Source organism: Buteo buteo, chromosome 15 (assembly GCF_964188355.1).
Source record: "Buteo buteo chromosome 15, bButBut1.hap1.1, whole genome shotgun sequence".
In the NCBI taxonomy this organism is placed as follows: domain Eukaryota; kingdom Metazoa; phylum Chordata; class Aves; order Accipitriformes; family Accipitridae; genus Buteo; species Buteo buteo.
Window position 1 is genome coordinate 12,594,103 of NC_134185.1, and position 21,567 is coordinate 12,615,669.

Here is a 21,567-nt window from a genome sequence, read left to right on the forward strand (position 1 = left end):
TGTAACCATGGAACAGTGAGAAAAGGCATCAGATCTTTGTCCATGCCTCTCTGGAGCATGCCTTGTGCTTCCAGCCCTTTCAAGCAGAAGAAACTTGGTGGCCCTATGACGAGTTTAATCACTTGAAAGCCAGCATCTGTGTTCCCCCTTTGCTGCTCCATCAAAAAGGAAGTGCAAGGACCCCTCCGGAGGCAGATTGGGAACTGCCTGCCTCCTGCACACAAGCGTACTCTCACACATGCACATGGGCATCCCTCTCCTTTGTTTTACCATTTTTTTCTAACTCTATACACTAATACATCTTTCATTACTTCCTTAGCATTACATATATTGTATAGTGCTTAACGATCAATGCCAGCATTACCTATAGCATTGGCACAGAAGCATGTCACTCATTGACACAGGAGTTGCTTCTTCCCCAACTTCTCATAGTTTTGTTAAATAAAACCAGCTGAGTTCTTGCTTGACCTGTATCTACTCAGATCAAACCTTTATCAAAGCTAGCAGCATTTTGTTTCTAACAAATGTATCCCCATCAAATCAAATCTCTACTTCTGGCTGAGACAATGTCATCCAACTTTTATTGTAGCGCAGTGCGTCCAAACAAATGAAGTTAAAAATTCAGTTAAATGGAACGTGCAGCTGAAGGGCTCTAGAGGTTTATCTATCACATGGCAAAAATCACTCTTTGTACAGCATTTGTATAAATGACCATAGGATTCTCTGGATGTTTTTGAGCCACCTCAGGTAACTAGGTAACAAAGAAAATTATATCAAGTTTTACGAGATCTTTAGCAAAAATGTTTACATCGGACCAGGTTGGTTAGTACATTCTGAAATCCTCCCACCTACTCCATGTGGTGCTACCTTGTGTGTGCAACCTGGTCACAAGTCAGGAGAAAGAACCAGCTCGAGAGTTTTCCAGAGACTGGTCTCACCTACAGCACTGCAGCAGGAAACGTGACTTGACCTTTTGATCCTGTAGGAAAGGTACCAGTCAAAGTAGTTCACTAGTAGTGTACGATCCATCTTTTATGCCTCCTGATGAAGACAACTCAATGAAAAGATGAACATACACCCCATATCCTCTGGGGCAATTTTTCTTTATGGGATGTCCAAGGAGCCACCACGCCCTTTATCAACTCCTTGGTACTTCCCCCCAAATTAAAAAAGCATCTCAGTTTCAGCAGTTGCTGGGCTGCAGCGAGGATGTGTTCAAAGCACTGTCTGTTCAGCAACGCAGACGCCAATGTTGGCAAGACAAACGTTGAAGCGGCACGTGGGTATATGCAAAAATTTCATTCAGCAGAAAGCAAAGCAAGACCAGGACACAAGGATCCTAAATTAATCCAGTTTCTGCCTTCCCAATGACTTCCCTCACCATTGGAAAGACTTTGGTTTGGATTTTAGTCAAGTCTGGTTTACAGTCCTCAACTTCAGCTGTCAAAAAAAAAAAAAACCAACCCTGCTGGAACGCCTTACTCATTACACAGCCTTGCAAAAATTATTAGCTACGTTACAAGGCATTTCCCTTTGGGGACCAGAAGGGGTGAAGAAAGGGGATGGAGAGTGACAGTTTGTGGTTTCTAATGCAGCAGCAAAAAAACAAGTAAGTAAGAGGAATACAGGATATAATGTGTTTACATTTGTCAAAAGAAGTTTCCTGGAGACACGGAGGGTTCATGTTGCTGAGCTGTCACTTCTGCTAGAAACTGCTGCCTCATGCTATCAGGAGGTCAGTCACTGACCTACTTTCTGATAGAACTGAATTAATTTGCTACTTCTGTACACAAACCTTTTTTTTTTTTAAAGGAATACTCAACAAACCCATAAAAAGCTGCCTTTTATCCAACTTGGAGCTTCAACTGATGCTGTGCAAAGCTATTACATACCCTGGCATGGGGCCCACTGTGCTTGGTCTGCTTATTCTTTTGGAAAAATCTGTACAGAATATTTTTAATGAGTTGACGCTGTAAATAACATCTTCTTCCTGAACTCCTACTTTACAATAATACCAGCGATATAACACACTACACACAATAATGGAGGCTAGCACTTGAATGTGCTGTGCTTTGTCTAGGCTGCTCCTGAAATAGATGCCTACCACAACAGGATTAGCTCCCCAAATAGGGAGATGCATGGCACAATATATTTATAGGATTAAACCACAAAGTTATTAATAGAAAACAAGATGAGTAGGTGAAACTTATAAACTAAACACCTATTGATCCGATCATCCCCTGCACAGAGCCAGTTAACAAACATCTGTGCTCACCAGGAGATGGTGGTATGGTAGGAGCGCTTAAACTGAAGCATTATACTCAGAAAGTGAAGTGGCAGAAGTAGTAGCAAAAGAGGTGCCACCTACTCGCTCTCTTTGCTTAATGGCTACATGCACATAGCTCTAATGTCACTACACAAATCCTTTCATTAAAATAAAACCATGGTTGAGGGTTTCACAGACCTTCAAAATCCTTGGACCATTAAAATACCAGAAATCAGTTCTTGAAATCATCCTTAGCAAGGCCATCACTGAAAGCTTCATTGCTTGGGTGGACTCATTGTGGGTAGCAGCACTGCTGTTCGGAAAGAGAAAAGCAGTGTGCCGATCCATGAAAGCAGGGCCATTCTGCATTAAGGCTCTGTACTAACATTTGGAAGATGAGAACCCACCAAGCAACACTTGCATCAGACCTCTTCAGCAACTTGGTCTTGTACATTCACCTCATCCTCCATCTGCAAAGTGAAGATAAGGATCTTTTCCAAGTGCTTGGCTTGCTTAGTATCAAAACATTTTGGGTGAGACTTGCACTTTCCTTTGCATTTCCCGAGGGTCCGATCTAACAATAGTGGAGGGAGTACTTACTACCATAATAGAAGACAACTATTGGTATCACAACAGATTTATGATCCCTCGAGTTCCTGGACTAGATGAGGCTCATGTTGCCAAAGATAACTATGCCAAATCTAGCACTTGCAACTGCAAGTGTGTTTTTCTCAACCTTTTTGGCTTTCATCTGTGCATATTTACAAGCCCGGAATCTGAAGTTCAAATAAATCCAATAATTCACTCAAACCCACCAGGATTTGAAAACATTAGGGAAGTGTCAAGATGTCATTGAGCTTGTTCTGCAGAAAAGAGTGCTTTAGAGTTTCAGAAAGAAATAGACAAGGGAGCTATTTAACGAGATGGTGGCATATTGAAACATGGATAGATAAGTAATTAATAGCTACCTTCTCTAAGTGAAAACTTTTCTGAGTGAAAAATCAGTTTATATGAAAAACTACAAGTCAATTGCTGCCTTTTTTGGGTGGATAAGAACTGTCATGCACGTTAGCATCTCCATTACCATGAAGGATTTTACTCCTTTAAGCAACTCACAAAGACCTTCACATAAAACAGCATGTGGGAAGCAAGGAACTAACAGAAGGAGACACCAAAGAAAAGCTGACATTCATAACTAGAATTCTAATGAAAAATGTTATCAGGAATCCACAAAAATGGGAGAGAACTGCCACGGGAAGTCGAAGCTAAGGCAACAGGCTCATTTTAGTCCCTTAGGAGCAAAAGTAATTGCATGGTTGTATAGGTGCTGTTGTTAGGATACAGAATATTGGCTAAATAACCTCTTTATGTTGGTAGCCCAAAACATTTTGCTGTTAAAAAGGTCCAATACTCATCTAATAGATCTCCTAATTCAGAACCCTCTTAACTCTGACATGCAGGTTTCTTTACCAAATTTCTATACAGCTTCAAGTGGAACATATGGCACCTTAAAGTAAACAAAACAGGAGAGAGGAAAAATAGTCATGCTCCAAGAAGTAGGAAGTATAAACCCATTAATTAAGCATTTAATTCTTTTTATCCCTCACGTCTGTCTTCACCGTTTAAAGTCTCTCTCTGCAATCAACCAATTTTGGGATTCACTGCTGTCATGCCAATCGTGGCAGTACTTCATCTAAAAAGGCACTGTCAAACATAATGAAGTTTTCCTTCAGCTTGTACCCACACTGGTGCTGCGTACAGCACACACACTGCCTGGTGAGGGAAGGTGGGGGATAGGGCTTTACCCGTCCTACTTCCCAAGGACTGCAGACAAGTCCTAGTAGCAAAGGCACAACTGAATCACACTGATGGTTCAGACTATATGCCACAGAAACCACCTCGCACCCTCCTAGACAAGGTACAAATAGTACCCAATGGGCTATGAAACGTATTCAAGAATTTGCAATTGTTTTGTTTTCTTTCCAACTTTCCTATTTTCTTTTCCAGCCTGCACATGCCTCAGACTAAGGCACACTATAAACATGGAAAAGTTTCCCAGCACTCCACTGTTACAGCTCAACCTCTCCCTTGAATCCACAGACACCAGTCCCTGTCCTTCACCCAGGGATGCTGCGCACAGAGCACGGGGAAGGACAGGGCGGAGAGATTCCCCATTGGGAAGGAGAAAATACATCCCTCTAATTGCTATTTCTGTGTCTAACAGTTTGTTTTCACACCAGTCCTACTGGAATTGGTGTTGACAGAGCCCAAATAGTAGGCCAGGGCTTATAAGGCTTTGCAATATATAATGATAGTCACTGACACAATAAGCTGTGCATTCATATGTGCTGAGTCAGGCGAAGGAGGCAGCACCGATGTCCTGACTGTAAGCTGCATTTACAGTGCACATTTGGCTGCCTCACCTGAGTTATCCCTGCTTTGCCTGTCCCTAGTAAGCTCTGGCCCGGCAGCCGACGCTCCTGAGCAGCTGGTGGCAGCGGCCATCTGAAACCAGTAAATCGGGCTGCCGGCTCCCTGGGCAGAAGCTGTCACTGTGCATTCACCCAGCACATAGTGCAGCAGGGCCCCGACCTACTCGGCCTCTGGGCATCACTGCAACATAAATGATGATAACCCAGATGCCAAAGAAGGGCACACATTCAGTCCTGAACAACGGCATGCTTTACAGTGAAGGCCTTGCGGCCCAGAGCTTGAAATCTAAATTTATGCCACAAAAACTTCATAACGTGAAAGTCTGCATCAAAAAACCAGCAAGCTGCACTGTTTGGCATCTCGGTTTCCAGCCCTTGTGAAGTCCAAATAGCTCAAATATAAATCTGTAATATTGCTGTCTGAGTAAAAGCTATTTTAAACCAATTTTGGCAGCCACTGAGAGTCGTAACCAGGATGCCAGCTGTATGGTTTCTTGCCGCCTTCTCCTGGCTCCAACTGGCCAGCAGCGGTGAAGGGACACCCGCCTGCTCTGCTAGGGAAGCTCTGACACCTCCACCTTCCTTCAGACCAAGCGTGCTGGGTTCCTGCGGCGAGGAGAGCCTGCCTTTGTGCCACTCCAAGGACAGATGAAGAATATCACTGACAAAAATCAGAATCTTCAAAGTTTCAAAAGTTCCCTTTCCATAAAACAAGCCTTAGACAGAGAACTGATAATGAGCTGCAAAGCCCTTTTTTATAGGCACTCACTTGAGATGACCCACATAACTCATCCACTTTGCCACTTAACATTTCCAAACTTACAGCAGTATAAAAGCTTTTACAACCATGCATGATCATGTCACTTTTTTTGCTTTATGTATAAAAGCGCCTAGTGTATTTTTTCATTTTTCAGCAAAAATGCACATCTCCATACAAATACATGGACTGTGATATCCATTTACGAATACCGGAACTTCTAACATTTGCTGATCCTGGTCACGACTGTGCTCCTCTCTACCTTTGCCACCAGCTTCCCCTGAAACATCTGAGCATGTTTCAGCTTTCCAAACACCAGCCAACCCAGAACTGCAGCTGGAGCACAACTTGCCATTTAGCAGAGCTTCCTTTCCCTGGGTCCCCAGGATGCAAAAAGCTCCCATCCCAGGGAGTGCATGACGGGAAGGCAAGATTAAACCTCATGACCACACAGCACAGGCTACAATGCATTAAACTAAATATAATAAAATACAAACAGAAATAAGCAATGGTCCACAGTAAGTAAATTCCATTTTTTTCAATGCACACTTCAGGAACCTATATATCTGCAGAAGGGATGAGTGTACTGCATCTGTGTTAGATGGAGGAAGGGGGAGAGGTTAAGCCAAGAAATTTGGGAAGCAAAAGCAGGAATATCTGACATTGAGATAGCGCTGCAGAAAGAAGAGAGGGAATTTTTTTGCACGACCATGGCAAGGCCTGCAAAGATAGGAACCTGCAGGGGAAGCGGTGGGGAGTGGGAAGGGATGCTGGTCAAATGGCATTGCCGGCAGAGCGTGAGGTCAGTCAAAGGAGGTCATGTCATTCCTGCAGAAAACCCTGTCGGAATTATCCTACTAGGCAAGAACGATCACCCACACAGAAAGAGTGCAATGCACAGGCTCAGTCAACCTAAGCGACCCAGGACTTGGGCCATGGAAAAACAAATCCCAGGCAGCAAGGCCGTTCCCGACAAACTGGACGCAGATAGACTGCAGCTGCTGAAATACATAACTGGAGTGACATAATATTAGAACATACTTTTATGCTTACTAAGACAACAACAAACCGAAGCCTGAAGCTGTATTTTAGGCACACTAGCTCAAACTATCTTTAGACAGGAAAAGTGTGTGCGTACAGATGTTCCAGTGGGCATGGAGAGCAGAGAGCTGGAAAAAGCGCTCGCTCACTTCCGAGCCTTATAAAAAGTGCTTGTTGTAAATAAGGGTAGGAATAAATACACCAGGCAATGCCAACTCAAAATTAAAAAAAGCAGGCAAGAAGCCAGTAGCTGGTCAGGGACTGGTGAGGTTTAATGGCTGCATACCTCCCCCAGCTTTGCTTCTCCCGATGGATGTTTTCAGGTGTTACCCCCTCCTGCGGTCCCCATCCCCCCCCCCCCGTTTTACTCCTCTTGCCAGCTCTTTCATCCAGCTAACTATCTCACTTTCACAGATGCTCTCTTGGAAGCATGATTGAACCTATAAATTCAAGTCTACACATCTGTAACAAAAATAGTTTTTCTAAAAGCTATTCTTCTTCCCTATCGATGGTGACACAAATGATATAGAGTTGCTGGCAATTCAGGGGTCTCGCTGCAGCTTTAAACACCGACCAAGACAGAGAGCAATGCTCTGTCTCACAAGGAAAACAGCAATAATGGAACTTTTTTTTATATATATATATATATGAAGCTGTTATTCTTGGAATCATTTCTATTTGTGAAGAACTGAAAAATATAAGAAATGGCTTCAAAGCTCTTGTTCCGTGGAACAACTATTATTTTTTAAAGTAAAACATAATTATCACCTCACTCCAGAAAAAACCTCAAGAGTCCATCAGTGTGAGGGCAGATCTAATTTACCACGATCACTGCTCAGCTTGCAGTAGTAGAAAGATGCGGGCAGCAACCACATGAAGTACAATTTAAACCTCCCTTGAAAAAAACCCTCTATAAATAGGACATAGAAGATTGGGACGCTTCCATGTTAGGTTATGACTGAGCCCTGCTTTTAGCCAAAAAACCCTAACGTGGTGTGGCAAAGAGCTGAGTTAAACCTCAGGCAGAGAAGGCCCTGCACCTGAGGGGCTTTCTGCCATAGGGAGCACACCTCTGCTGCAGCCCACAGACCCAAGATCCAGGCACACCAAGGACGGGGTCCCCACATATGTTGTGACCATGTCTAGATGCATTTTTCTTTGCTCCCCCCAATGTAAGGAAACCCTCGGTGCCATGACCAAAGCAAGAACTGCTTGCAAGGTCTCTAGAGGTAACCTGAGCGTACTAATGGTACAAAAGACCCTGCTCATCTCACAGCCTCCAAATCTTTCTTAATCTCAAGCCTGTGGCAAAGCAGAAACCCCAAAGCTTGTGCTTTGGGCATGATGCAGAAGCGACTGTTCCTGCAAGCAGTGCTTGTACAAGACAACTGTGATTTGCACGGAGGGGCACCTCCTTTGGGCTCAACTTGATTTGCTTTTATGGCAAATAAATTACCCGTGGGCAATCATTGGGTTAATAGCGGCACGGCAAATTCCAGGCATGAAGACATGGGAGAAAGAGCACAGCTTTGGGTGATGGAGACAGGCCACCAGCCTGCTGGCGGCAGGGTGATGGGAGGAACCAGATAAAGAAAAACAAAAATGCGCCTGCAGGAGCAAAAAGAGATAGCAAAGAGACTGATTTAAAAAAAAAAACAAAATAAAAAGCCAAAGGAGGGAAGCTTGGCAGACAGGGACAGTGCTTGTGGAGGAAGCTGTACATGGTATTTTTAAAACAAAGCAGGGAAGCAGGAGCAGAGTTTAGCACTGGACCTGGAAGGGACTGGTCCACCCTGGCGAGTGCCTCTTCCTCCAGGGGAGCCTGGGAGCTTTCCTAAGCGCATGTGTACACACACACACACACAGACACACACAGACACACACAGACACACACAGACACACACAGACACACACAGACACACACAGACACACACACACACACAGTGGGAGAGTGGGGGAGTGGGAATAGAAGCTGAATTGAAAGTTCAGCTTCTTTCAACTGAATTTGTTAGTAGGTTCATCATCATTTTTTGACAGAATAATCTTTCCATGGTGAATTATTTCCACTGGAAAAAACAGGAGACCAACAAATTGCTGGATATAATTTGTGCCTTAAATAACAAAGCAATTAATGGCATTTTAGCAGGAACACATTCTTCTCTCCAGAAATAAAATCCCTATTTCATCTCATCTAAATTGCTTGGTCAGCTTCAAATGAGTGCAATATAAATCTCCTTCCCATACTGCTTCTGTTATCTATGATAAAGGGGAGAGACAGAAGGTAATCCTGTGTTCTGTATTCACTGACACATCATTTTCATGCTACACTACACTGTAATTTATTTCTAATGGGATAAACCTCTTGTAGTCTTCCTGCATTGTTCAGCCACACGCACATCCCCATCCAGTACTGAGACTGTGGGACTGGCAGGTGCAACATCCAGGGACCACGCTCAGTGGAATTAGGATGGCTGCTGCATATTTCAGCAGTGCTACAGCTGTAAAAGTAAACAGCTAGACTGTATAAGGCACGCTTTTATTTCTTCCCACCCACTGCCTTCTAGAAGCAAGATGGTCAAAGAGTACAACATTTTTCAGTACTTCTTGTAATTGTCAACTAAACTTTTAATTTTGCATCTAATCAGTTTGAGACAATCCAAAAAGACATGTGGAACCGGAAGAGATTAAAGGATGTAGAAGCCAACTGACACTGAGAAGTCCTTACAGTCTTAGCCATAACAGAGATACTGCTTCATATGATGGAAAATATCTTTAAAGTTCTTTCTGCTGTCCTGATCAAGAGGAATACAAGTAAGTAAACCAAGGTATGAAAATAAAGCTGGGGCTTTGAAGCGCTACATGTATTATTTTTGTTTACAAACAACATTTTCATAGGACTTAAGAGAAGAAGATGATGATGATAAAACCCATGGCTTTAGGTTTATAAAAGCTTTCTTCAAATTAAAAAAGTCTGGACTTGGGCCAAACTGAGGATCCAGTTATTCTTGATACAGTCCTGAAATGGCTAGGTGGAAACAGAAAGCTACCTATCATGTTCCTGCAGAAATTAATATATTTTTAGAAAACATCCACATTTACTTGTAAAACATTTTCCTCTGTTAAAATGTGCAAGACTACCACAGAATACTTAATCTGCTGCCAGTTAATAAACAACATTAGCAAGCACCACAACTTAAAGAGACAAGAATCTCAGTACTACTATGCCTTTCACACCCACCTCTCTACTTCAGCTGGTTACTATACTCACATACAGAGTGCACCTTACAAAGTAAAATATTCTCTAATTCGCTATCTAATACTTATCTAGCTACTTCTACGGCCCCATCATTCCAGCAGTTTACAACAGCATTAATCTCATCTGATTCAGACGCAAGGTAGAAATTTGCAGCCAAGACAGTCATCTCTCCTGATTTCCTTTACCGTCGATGCAAAGTGACAGTCCCTTCCAGGGCACATGTCACATCATTTCAGGTACCCATCTTCGAGGAGGTGAACGAACCCCTTCGCTGCCTACAGAAGGGACTAAGAGCTCTGCTGAGGCCATCTGCACCCAGACAAACCCCTGCTCTAAGGGGGCTGGCAGCAGGAAAGCTGGGTCTGGTCTCCTGGGCCAAGGTCACTCACAGCAGTGTTTCAGCAACTTTGCCATCCCCAGCTGGACTGGGGTCCTCAGTGTGCCCCAAGCCCCCGGGCAAGATGGTGACAGCAACAGCAAGTCTGCAGAGAAAGGGCAGAAGAAATCTAACGCCGGGCACTGGCAGTGGGGTTGCAGCTGCTTTATACTGCTTCTCCCTCCAGATTATGAATCTGCCCTGTTAGCTTTGGTTTACCAACAGTTCACGCTTCAAAAATTTGACAAAATACCCCAAAGGCTAACTCCTGCTGAACTCCATCCCTGCTGCCATGACCGATTTGTACTATGACTTTGTTCTAGGGATGTATCTGCAACCACTTATGCGAAGGGCCCAAATGACTTGATTTAGCCTAGCTAGGCAGACAGCGCTGCTCACGTCTGTGTTGGGTCACGGGGGAAGAGAAACGGCCTCAAGAAGGCCGGCTACCAGTTTAACAGGGTTTCCAGCTGAGATTCTGCAAGCAAAATTCCCTGCAGAAACCGCCGAGCAGCCTCACCAGATGCTCCTGTGGCTCTGCAGAGCGCCGGCCGGGGAAGCCCTCGGGCACCTGGAGCTGCCCCCTGGCAAGCCCCCAGCTCTCACGACTGGCCTCTGCTGCATCCCAGCCTACCTACAGGGTTTGGTACCAACCCCTATTCTGATGTCTGCTGATGTCAAAATTTCAAATGCAGCAGGTCCTGTGTTTATTTAGGCTCTTCTCGTCTAAAACTCCCTCTTAAATGCAACCCAGATGAGCTGCTTGGCGTGGAGAGCACACGCAGCGGCTGCCCTTGCTGTCTCCAGCCCCATTTAGCAGACTGTTTTCAAAAGGGAGCAGAATCATTTTAGATAGACTGCCTTTCACTGTGGTTGGAAAGGGGCTCCTTGATCACGCTCCCAAGCTTGGACTCTGGTTTCTGAGCATCTCTGGAGAGGGAGGGCAGCATAACTCACACAACCAATAACACAGGAAAATGCTGTGCCTTTACTTAGCTGCTTGTGATGCTTATCAGTTCTCGCAGGGAAAACACATGACTTTGCTCTCGGCTGGCAAATAGATGACTGTACTTCGTCATCCACTGGCTCTAGACACGAAGGATGGTGTCATGTGAAACACGCGGGTCTGTCTGCGCCTACTGCCACAGCTCATCCTGCTGCAGGGGGGCTCCACTGCACGGAAGAGGGCAGGCAGAAAGCAAACCTTTGAAAGCGATGCTCAGTCACAGGCTTCTCGTTACCAGGAGCAAGTTATCCTACAAGGCCACCGAGAAAGACTGCTGGAGGAAGAACCAAAAGGGCTAAACCTGGCTAGCTGGGAAGGTTGTGGTAAATGGTAATAAATGCCCTTGAGGCATGTGCAAGTAGAACAGCAAGATTAAATCCGGGAGGAAATTGTTGGGATTCTCACTGGGAACTACTCCACGGCAGAAAGCTTGGGTTTGGGTGCTGGAACTGCCTCCCCAGGCACGGGGCTGAGATCTCACCTCCATCTTTTAAAGCTAGGCTAGTTAAGAAATAATAGGAGGTTGGCAGGGAGAGCACGAGCAGGTGATCAAATAAGCCTCTTCTGCCTTAAATTGCTAACTCTGAAAAATCAGCTTCTTGTCCAAGAGGCTGACGACACTGTCACTAGGAATAAAAATGATGGCTGTTTGTACCCAAGTGTAGATGTCGAAAGAGGAGCAGCAGAGGTGAGGTAGCACAACTGGCCTAGCAAGAAGGGTGCAAGCTACTTCAATCCTGATGCACAAGAAGGTGCTAGGCTGCAGTGATAAAAGCAGGGAGAATGAACAGGGTCTGATAACTATCCTGGGAAAGCTGAGTTTGCATAAAGGAACCAGAGTTATAAAGAACAAACAACTGAAGTGCTATTTGTACAAATGAAGAAAGGATAAAAAAAAGAGCGTGGGAGGTTATTTTTGTCCCCATGTTCTACAAAGAGGTCTAAAACTCAGTAAACTAAACATTTTTTTACTGTAATAACTGCCATCATCTAAAACATCAAACGAAAAAAACGCAGAACTGTATTAAGTCAAACATGCAAGTACCCATAAATTAGGAAGGTAAGGGCTAGCTTTCACCTCTGAAGACGATCTGTAGCTACAGTTACATCATCTTAGGTCACTTTTAAATAAAGCTACAGGCAACATCTTTACTCCCAGTGCAGTGTGTGAAACACGTGCTTTTCTACTATTTCCACAGCAACTTGCTTCACCTACTAGCCCCTGCAGGCGGCTGTGAAACCAGAAAAAGTAGCGTATTGTCCACTGTTCCTAATTAAAATCCCATAGTCTTGTGGTCAGAGAGCTCTGGAGAACTGGTGGGGTCGCGTGATTTGCTTGAGGTCAGACAGAAAAAGCATGCTAGACCAGAGATGACGGATCTCTTGGCTCAGGCGTGCAATGCAGCACTCTGCAGCCAGGGCCAGAAAAGCAGTCACTGGGAAGCTCTGGTTCCTCTCAGTAACCTAACCTTAAATAGTCTAAATCTGCAAAGGAGAAAACACCACGTAAGCTCCACACCCCCTGCCAAGTGAACCAAGAGTAACTTTTTCCCCCAAAGCCTTCTTGCACCCGCAGATGTTGCTCTGGAAGCCAACACGGCTCTGCCGTCTGTGCTGCTCCTCTTTAGCCGCTCTCTGCAGTTTTTCTGTATGATTGAGTGCCAGTAAGTGTTCGCACTCCAACTAATATCTGGTCTGACCATTTGTGTGTTCCTCCAGCTGCTCAAGAGCCCATCTGCTCGGACAGGCTTGCTGGCTTCACTCTCAGCACACGACCCAAGTGTTTCCATCACGTACCCTGGCGAACTTGGGGGACACACTGGTGACAAAGTGACAGATCTTTGCATTTGTGACAAATTCACTCAGTCTGTTACCTAGTATTTTCCCCAGGTATTTACTTCTGGAGGCATGAGGCGTCTGTGCCTTTGGTGAGTTTCCAACACTCACATCCACATGTTAAAATGGAAATAACATCTGAGTGGAAGACTCCTAGTTTGGTCTCTACATTTGTATTTTCAATGACTAATTTTGTTTAAGTTGGTAAACGCAGCTGTTGCCTTGCCAGTTGGTGACATTTCCTTTTGGACTTCCACGCTGGTTGGTGTGTTTCTGCCAAGATGTGTAAATTGACTAATTCCTTGTATTCCTTTGCCTTTTTATATAATGCCTCAGTTGGGATTTGCTGAAGGTCTCCTGAGATTTGTTTTCCTAAGTAATTATTAGCCCTGCAATGCCTGACAGTCTTTACTTACATGGTTACTTACATGTTTTCTGTCACTTAAGCATCCCATGCCCAGGACGCTGGGTCTAACTGATGGAACACTTCATTATATTATATCTAGCAGCACTTTTTCTCATGGCAACTTGGTCATGCCAACATCAAGTCAACAGCAACCATAAAGAGGTGACAGAATGCACATCTGTTTTACACCAGCATTACCCACTATGAACCATTCACTCAGCTCTCCGCTTACTTCAATGGTTCAAGCTTGTCAAGACTTCACAATTATTATAAATACATACTTGAAAAGAGTAGATTAATCTCTTGAAAAAAGTAATAAAAATACCCTTCCCCCTCCCCAAGAACCCCAAACAAACAACTGCATCAGATTGGCAGGTAATCTGTCTCAAACCAGGGAGAAGGAGACTCTATCAAAATATCTGGCCATTCCTTTATCTCCTGAATTAAAATGGCTGAGCTGAAGCTATAAGAGAAAAAAAATTAGAATCTCTGTTTTGGTTTGGTTTTTCACTTTTCATGACTGTACCACTGAAAGGAATAGAACTTCTCTTCAACTGTTGCAATCGCTTATATGACCTTTCTAGGATACTTTAACTGGAATGCAATCTCTCCATCAGTCAGATTACTGGTTTTTTTCCATATTCCTGTATTTCTTGAAGAACTCAGCAGCTATTCATTCAATCATTTTTCAACAAGGTCTCTACCTGCAGCTTCTCCAAATTTTGTTTTTAGTGAGTTTTTCACATCCGCCTTTGTGCTGTGAGATAGCATTTCTACTTTGGCATTTTCAGTCCCTTTGGCAAAGTCACAGTGCTCCTCCCATCATCATCCTTCTTTTCCTGTCCTATAGAGTTTTCACTTGTTAACCTCAGGCAGGCCTACTGGGTGGTGGCACCTTACCTGTTGAGCTGATAGAGACAACAGGGAAGGGGATAGCTTTTTCAGGAACTAGATCAGCTTCTTGGGCAAGGCTATCTGCTTTATTTCTCTTGGGGCCCTCTACTCTTCTTCTGAAACTGACCTTCCTGCTGCTTTTGCTGGATGCATTCAAACATCTGGTGTTGGCTTTGATATTTCCATCCTTGGAAAGCCCACTATTTGCACTTGCTTAGCTGAAAATCAGTTACATTTTTAGCAACCTATGCCTTGTTTACTTGGTAGTAAAACCAAAAGGAACACTTCTAATTCTCCTGCAGAGGTTTTTTCTTTTTGGTCCTGTCACAAAAAATAACAATCACATCTAGTGCACGTGGAGATCTGCTGAAGATACGCACTGTGTTTGCTTCCAATACACTCAGATCACAATAATTCCACCAACTGCTCTGGGGACATCTTTACACTATGCCTACGCATCACCAAGAGCCTCGAGATCAGGCAGAGCTCTGCCAGGCCCCCTGTTATTGCTTTGGAGACAGAAGATGATGCTTGGCCATCGATTCCTCCATTCTGTCACCGTCCCTAACCCTGAGAAGGAAGTCTCCCCATTAGTAAGCAGATGTCAGGCTGAGGAATTTGGTCCAAGTCTGCTGACAGCTCTTATCTCATCATAGTAGTTGCCTGTTGGTAACACTGTGTAATTGTCATTTCATGTACTGTGTTTGAAATCTAGTTCAGAGCAACCAACCGCTAATTGGTTCCCAGTCTATAAGCTATTTTTCTGCCTTGGAAGTCATAATTAATGCTACTCCCTCTGAGTTATGATCATCTTGCTTCATGAATATGTTATAGCTTTGTTTTCATTCTTAGATTGTTCTTCATCAATTCCTGGTCACAGACACTTTGCTTACTCAAAGAATTTTACTTAATGTATTCGTCCATCTCTTTCACCTGCACCTCTTTTGTTGTTGCAGCCCTTCTTCCAGTGTTCCAGAACCCTACTTTCAGTGGTTGGGGGTTTTTTTCCAACACTTTCCCCAAAGAAGTTCTCAGAGGCTTGCCTGGCTCATGGTTTTCACCAAATCAGGTGTATCGTTTCACCCAAGACAGAGTCTGCCACTCACCTGGCACATGGTTTGCTGGAACTGCTACCACGCCATCTTCCTCTAATCTGCCTCTTTTCCAAGGACTGATTTTTGCCTGTAGCTGAACCCCAAACACAGAGTGGCGTATTATTGCTTTTCATGTCAACCATGTTGTTTGACCAGTTTGGTTTGGGTCATGAGACTCTACAACCTTGCCCTCAGTGAGTTCGGTTGCAACCTTGTTTTGGTCGTTGGGTTAGGTGGTACCCATGCACCACCAACCGCTAAGAGAACACAGCAGTTTTCCTGTCACCTATGTTCTACTTGATAAGGATGCTGCAAGATGAAAAGATTGCAGAGTACTCACATTTTACAGTAACAGCAGCCATTTCAATACCTGGCTTAAAAAAGAAACCACATCTTGTAACTCAGAAGCAGCTGCGTTCTGTCTCCAGAGCTGCTGTGAATTGTTCATACCTTCTTCAGCATGACATTTTGCATTGCCTCCCTCGTCCTCAGCACACTAATACGTTAGCAGTTATTACCACCCGAATCTTATGCAGGTTCACGTTAGGACTCCCTAAATACAGTGAAACACAGAAACTTCACACCTACCGGAGCTGGGAGAAAAAAAATTCAGAAAAATTTTTTTTGGCTACTGAACTAGCTCATATTCTTCTATACTTATGGTGCTATTTGGTTCAGCAGATGGAGAATGAAGAGGAAGGTCCCTTTTGCCAACTATTTATTCTACTTCACGTGAGAGATGTTATCTACACTCGGGCCCCACGTGACAAACTCATTCTGGACTGCACTTGGATGGCCAAGCCACAGACCTGAAATATTAACATTCAAACCTCAGGATTCAAGAGAGACCCAAAATGGGCCAGCAGTGAACAATAGTTCATCACTGCAAAAAGCCCAAGCCTTCAGGGAGACAGGCTCCACAGAGGGGAGAAATTTAAACCCAGAGAGGGGAGAAGGAAAAAAACAAGAGTTCAGGGTTGAAAGAGAGTCTTCTGGTTAAAATATGAGACAAAAAATGCTATTATCGGAGATATTTGGAAATCAGTGTCAGCCTTTTAATCTTGCCAAATCAAGACAGAAGACACAAACACGGAAGACAAAGAAGAGACATTCAGAATAACATAAAAACCAGAGACGACTTAACGATACTTGCAGATAACCAGCTCTCAAGCAGTGTAAATATAGACTGAGTAAGTGTAACCAATGTATAGCTTGCCTTAAAAAAGACAAACCATCTGCATTTCACCTCTTCTTGTTAACACACCGTAACAAACAAACAGCCATGTAAAGGCTAAAGCAAATAACAAGGGACCCGGGTTGTGTTAAAAACCTTCTTGTATAACCCCAAGCAACTTCTCTGTGCCTCAGCTTACACACACATAAAAGCTGTGTATACTGCAATAGGTGTCTGTAAGATGGGTCTAATTACAATTGGTGGTTAAAGTACTGTTCAGTGTACTCTGATAAAAGTTAAGTAATTTGGCCATTTGTGGTTATGTGATACATCATTTCTCCCAAGAAAACACAGCTTTTTTCCAAAGTACAAAGAGTATAAAAAGTGCCCTGTGTTTCTGAAACTGAAAGAGACTCTTGAACCCACTTGTTCAAATCCAGACTTTAAAATGCCATAAGCAACGCCCCTAGACTTACTGAAACGCGGACAATCACACTGTGGAGTTACTCTCCGCCAAGAAGGAGCGATCGGCAAGCGGATACAGGACACAGCCGGTACCTGTCTGCACTAACTCCCCACCACGTCTCCAGGAGAGAACTTCCAATGTACTTGTTTTCTAGCAAAGAGCAGGTGTCTGAGTAAATACAGGTGTCACTAAAATCTGTAGCTATTAGGTCTCAGATGAAGAAAAGAGGAAGTTGAAGGAATACTGAAATGACTAGTTCAGATTCACAAGAGAACAGCTAGCTTCTGTTGCCCCAAGTAATTACAATACTGCTTCATTTGCTTTGATTATGAATTTTAATTTTGTGATACTTAACTTTCTTTGCTTGGCCTCATAATGGCTAGACAACAAATCTGTGGTGACTGTGCTGCAGTTTCATTTCTACCTCTTGACTATTAGCCCTCTTTGACGGAGCACGTTTTAATATTATCTGTACTTCCAGATAAGCCGGGCTGCTGCCACAATGCTCCATCAAGATCAGGTTTGTTGTCAGCTTTTGATCTTACTGCTTGTGGAAAAGCAGTAAGTGCAGACATGGAAAGGCAAGAACTGAAGCATCAGCCCAAAGAGGAATGGGCCCCAATCCCTGTTCCTAAAAGCAAGTACTTGAGATACTTGGGAAGCCCAGAGAGAACACAGGGTCACCTCCTCCTTAGTTTAACTCCTCCACTGCTGTAACTCTCTTGCCTTCCATTTTAGTGCCTGCTGAGCAGGCAGAAGAAATACTTAGGGGATGCACACCAAGGGAAGACTTTCTTGCAGAATATTTTTGTTTCATTCTTCATTAGCAGGTGGGCGACAACCGTACATACCAATGTGGGTGAGCACATGGGGGTTTCATGGAAGACAGAGCGCCAACGTTCATTCCCAGGAGGCTCAGTCTCACTTACGTGACACCCACGTTCACAGTGCAATCACAGCTGCACCAGCTACAGTCTTGTGGGAGCCTCTGTTCGCAGGATGCTGGTTAAAGGTATCCTAAATCCCATCCCCATCTCCCATCATCCCAAGTCCTCTGACAGCAGACTCAAACTCAGGATCCTTTATAGTAATGGACAGCTATACCAACAGCTTCGCCACTAGTATCATCTGCCAAAGCAGTACTTTTCATTACGTGTTTTAAAATATATATTAGCCTAATATATTAGCCTGATTACTTATTCCTTACCAACTTCATAAAACAACAGCACTAAAGAAGACCAGCAATACAGGAGTTTTTGATGTTTGCAACTTGCTTACAGCACCCAAAGCTAGGAGACAGCAACATTGCATCAAGAAATGTCACATTAAGGTTTCCAGTAGCTTCAATATTTCCCATTTCATTAAATGAAAAAGGGGGTAGAGAAAGGAAGAAACGGTATTTCTGCTCCACTTACTTGAGAAATGCAAGAAACTGCGTATAGAAGACATCATCTGACACAACCTCTCTGAATCTTGCTGAAACACACAAGCAAAGTGAGATCAGCCCAGGTAACTATAATTTGCTTCCGTGGTTTAGGCAAATGGTTTAAAACCCCAAAGTTTCTGGATACCTTGGCTGAATGCTTCCAAATAATGAGTACCTGCATGCCAAGTATGCTTGCCAGTAAATAGGTTTCAGAATTCAGCACCTATCTATCTACACCACTCAGTCTTTCAACAGATTAACTCCATATGACAACTTAGCTACAAGTCTCAGCCTGGAAGCACTTCCCTCCCCCCTTCACCTAAATCATAGTCAGAAATGCTCTGAAGGAGATTAGGGAGACGATTTTGCAAAGCACAAAGCACTGACCTAAATGTGTTCCCGTTTAAGTAGGCGGAGGTTCTAAATTTGACTGAAATGGCAACGTTCAGTCCAGCCCTTTGTATTTTTCAAGATCTGCGTAAGCTTTTAAAGCCTCTCATTTCATTTAAAGTAGGTTTCACCATCTCTAGAAATGTTTTCTGCTCTTAGCCTATTTTGCTATAAACATACTGACAAACTGCACATACACATATTCTGCTGAATCTAGAGAAATGAAAGGTTTTGAGCTTCACCTGCTAGCTCCAAAACAGCAACAGCTGCACGTGATGCTCTGCCTTGTGCCAGCATTTGGTAGCAGTACTCCAGCATACAGGAGGGATGGCTGCTTCATCAGACGATGTGCTCTCTAATCTTTTACACTAGGCAAGGAGATCCTAAAATATAGGCCAGCCGCTTTTCTTATTTTCATCTGTACAACACTGTTAAATCAATGGGATTTGCATGGATTAGAAAAGGACAAAATTAGACTATTTTAGTAATGGTAAAATGACATTAAGATTATAACCCATCTCACACTCCCAAGACTAATTACTTCCCAACTCAATGTATTGGAAGGCTTCTTCTGCCTAACAGAGTCATGTCAAATGAAAATAAAATAGTTCTCTTCTTTTTCTTTTTTCTCTTTTAGACATGATATATTTTAAAACTGAAAGAATTAATCACTTCATTTTCTTTAAAGAGTGAAAAAGGAGCACAGGCTCCTTGCCACTTGGTTAGAAACACCAGACTCGGAGGCTGCTGCCAGCTCACTGAACCCTGAGCTATGACATCTTAGCTGGCCATGATGTACTTCCTTTTGGAAAATGGAGCTCTCTTATACACCAGTGAGGTTGCTGTTCCCCCCAGCTGCACCTGTATGGGAACATTCAGATAAAATGTCACCGAGGTTTTGAAATGATAACCAGAAAATGTGCTGTGGTATTAAATCTGCTAAACATTACAAAAGCTTGAATTTTAGTTTTTATTAGCCTCTGCAAGGCTGAATTTCCCAGAATGAAGTAATTGGTGTCTCAAAATCATCTGAAAATGGTTTTGTTGTCCTCACACTAAAGCTCTACATCCCCCCCGCTGAGATACATATAAAATAGCTAATCTGAGAGCAACTCGCACATTGGTTTTAAAGGGACCCAAATATAAAACGGGTGGAAGGATACCTAGGACGATGCAGAGAAACTCACTTCGCACATGTCGGGGACACGAGCGCTTTGGTATCGCGTAAGAGATCACCAGCCACCAAAGGACCGGTGGCAGCCGCCCATCTGTACGCTGCTCCGGTGCGCGGCCGCCGCAAGTCATCTCAGCCCAGCTTAGCCTACAGCTAAAGCGGGTTACTCCATTTGTAGCCGATGACAAATGAAGGGGGTATTTGCTTTTAATGCAGTGAAGATTACTACGGGCAACAAGTTATTAACACAGAGCCCACGTGGACACTTGTTTAGCGGTCGCCCCTCCAAATATTTGGTGTCGAGTGCCAGTCTGGGGCCGTACCCGCAGCTGTGGGGTGGCTCAGGCTGGGGGGGGTCCCAGTGCAGGTCTGCACACAGCTTAGCGATCCCAGGGTGAGCAACTCCATCAGCATCCCGAGCTGAACCCCTGGCTGTCCTATAACAAGAGTGATAATGTTCATAGCATTTTCCTCCAGAAGGCGGTTTATTCTGGCTGCTTTGTTTCAAGCTGCTCGCAACCATTGCTCCCTGTACCCTCAGCAAACGCAGGGTTGGTTTACAGCCTCTGTCCTAGGGACTGCATCCCAGCAGGGTTGCATGCATGCGCTACAGTTTAAGTACTTTGGGACTGCTCAGAGTGAAATGCATAAAATGCTAATGTATTACTAGACTCCTACAATATTTTTAAATAGCATCTCTGGTATATGGAAGCATTTTACAAGCAAGTCACTGTTCTATGACACCAAAAGATTTTTATTTTATCTTTTAAAGTTTAAATATCATAGAAAAGTGGGTGTTGATAGGATCTGCCAGCAGCACAAACAAGTGTACGAATCCAGACTAGAAATGAAACCATTTCTCCACAATGGGAAAATTAAGGCAAAGCAACAGAAAAAAATCCACAATATACAGCACCTTAAAAGTATCGAACAAGCAAGTAGAACAAAGATTTCAAAGCACATTTGGACATGCCCTTCTTCAGGCAACATGTTAAAACCACTACTTCTCCTCCCCTTCTCCTTGACAGACGGTCTGACTGGGCCCGAAGCCACACCACCAAGCTGTGATCCTGGCAAAACCCACAAGGTAAATAAGGTTGGGCACAAAGTGCAACTGGATGAGAGGCATGCGAGTGCTGAAGGATGGGATGCTGGCGATTTAGCAAGCAGCACAAACTGCTCTGAAACAATGCTCCGGCACAATGCCAAGAGTGCTCTGGAGGTAAATGCTACATATCCAGGGCTGTATCCATCTCCAGTTGAGGCCGTCGTGCATTTAAAAGGTTAAGCGCTCCAAATTTCCTGGGCAAATCCCAATTCTGTTCGTATTTCTTCAAGCTACTAAAGAAACCCCAAGCAACCCACAACAAACCCTCGATTATCCAGTTAACATTTAGTAAATTTTGTTTTCTTCTGTGCTGCTAGTGTGGCATGAAGATCCAAGAAAGTGCTACCATGCTCTTTTGCAAGACAGGATATATTTTTGCGAGTACCAAACCACCTATATGTGTGCTTCGTAAGAGCAGCTGGTTCCCTCAGAGCTAAAAAACACTGAGGAGATGCTAAGTCACAT

At 43.8% G+C, this 21,567-nt stretch overlaps 1 protein-coding gene across 3 annotated transcripts in view; it reads right to left on the reverse strand.

Moving 5' to 3' along the window:
* BACH2 (BACH transcriptional regulator 2) overlaps nucleotides 1-21,567 on the reverse strand; it is a 196,727-nt gene that overhangs the window by 116,320 nt on the left and 58,840 nt on the right. Inside the window, exon 1 of one of the 3 annotated variants that reach the window (XM_075046616.1) lies at nucleotides 19,063-19,198. The exons of the other annotated variants lie outside the window; for them this stretch is intronic. The gene's annotated coding sequence lies outside the window, so the exon portion shown is untranslated. Of the gene's footprint in view, nucleotides 1-19,062; nucleotides 19,199-21,567 lie in introns of those variants that run through there. 3 annotated transcript variants of the gene reach the window in all.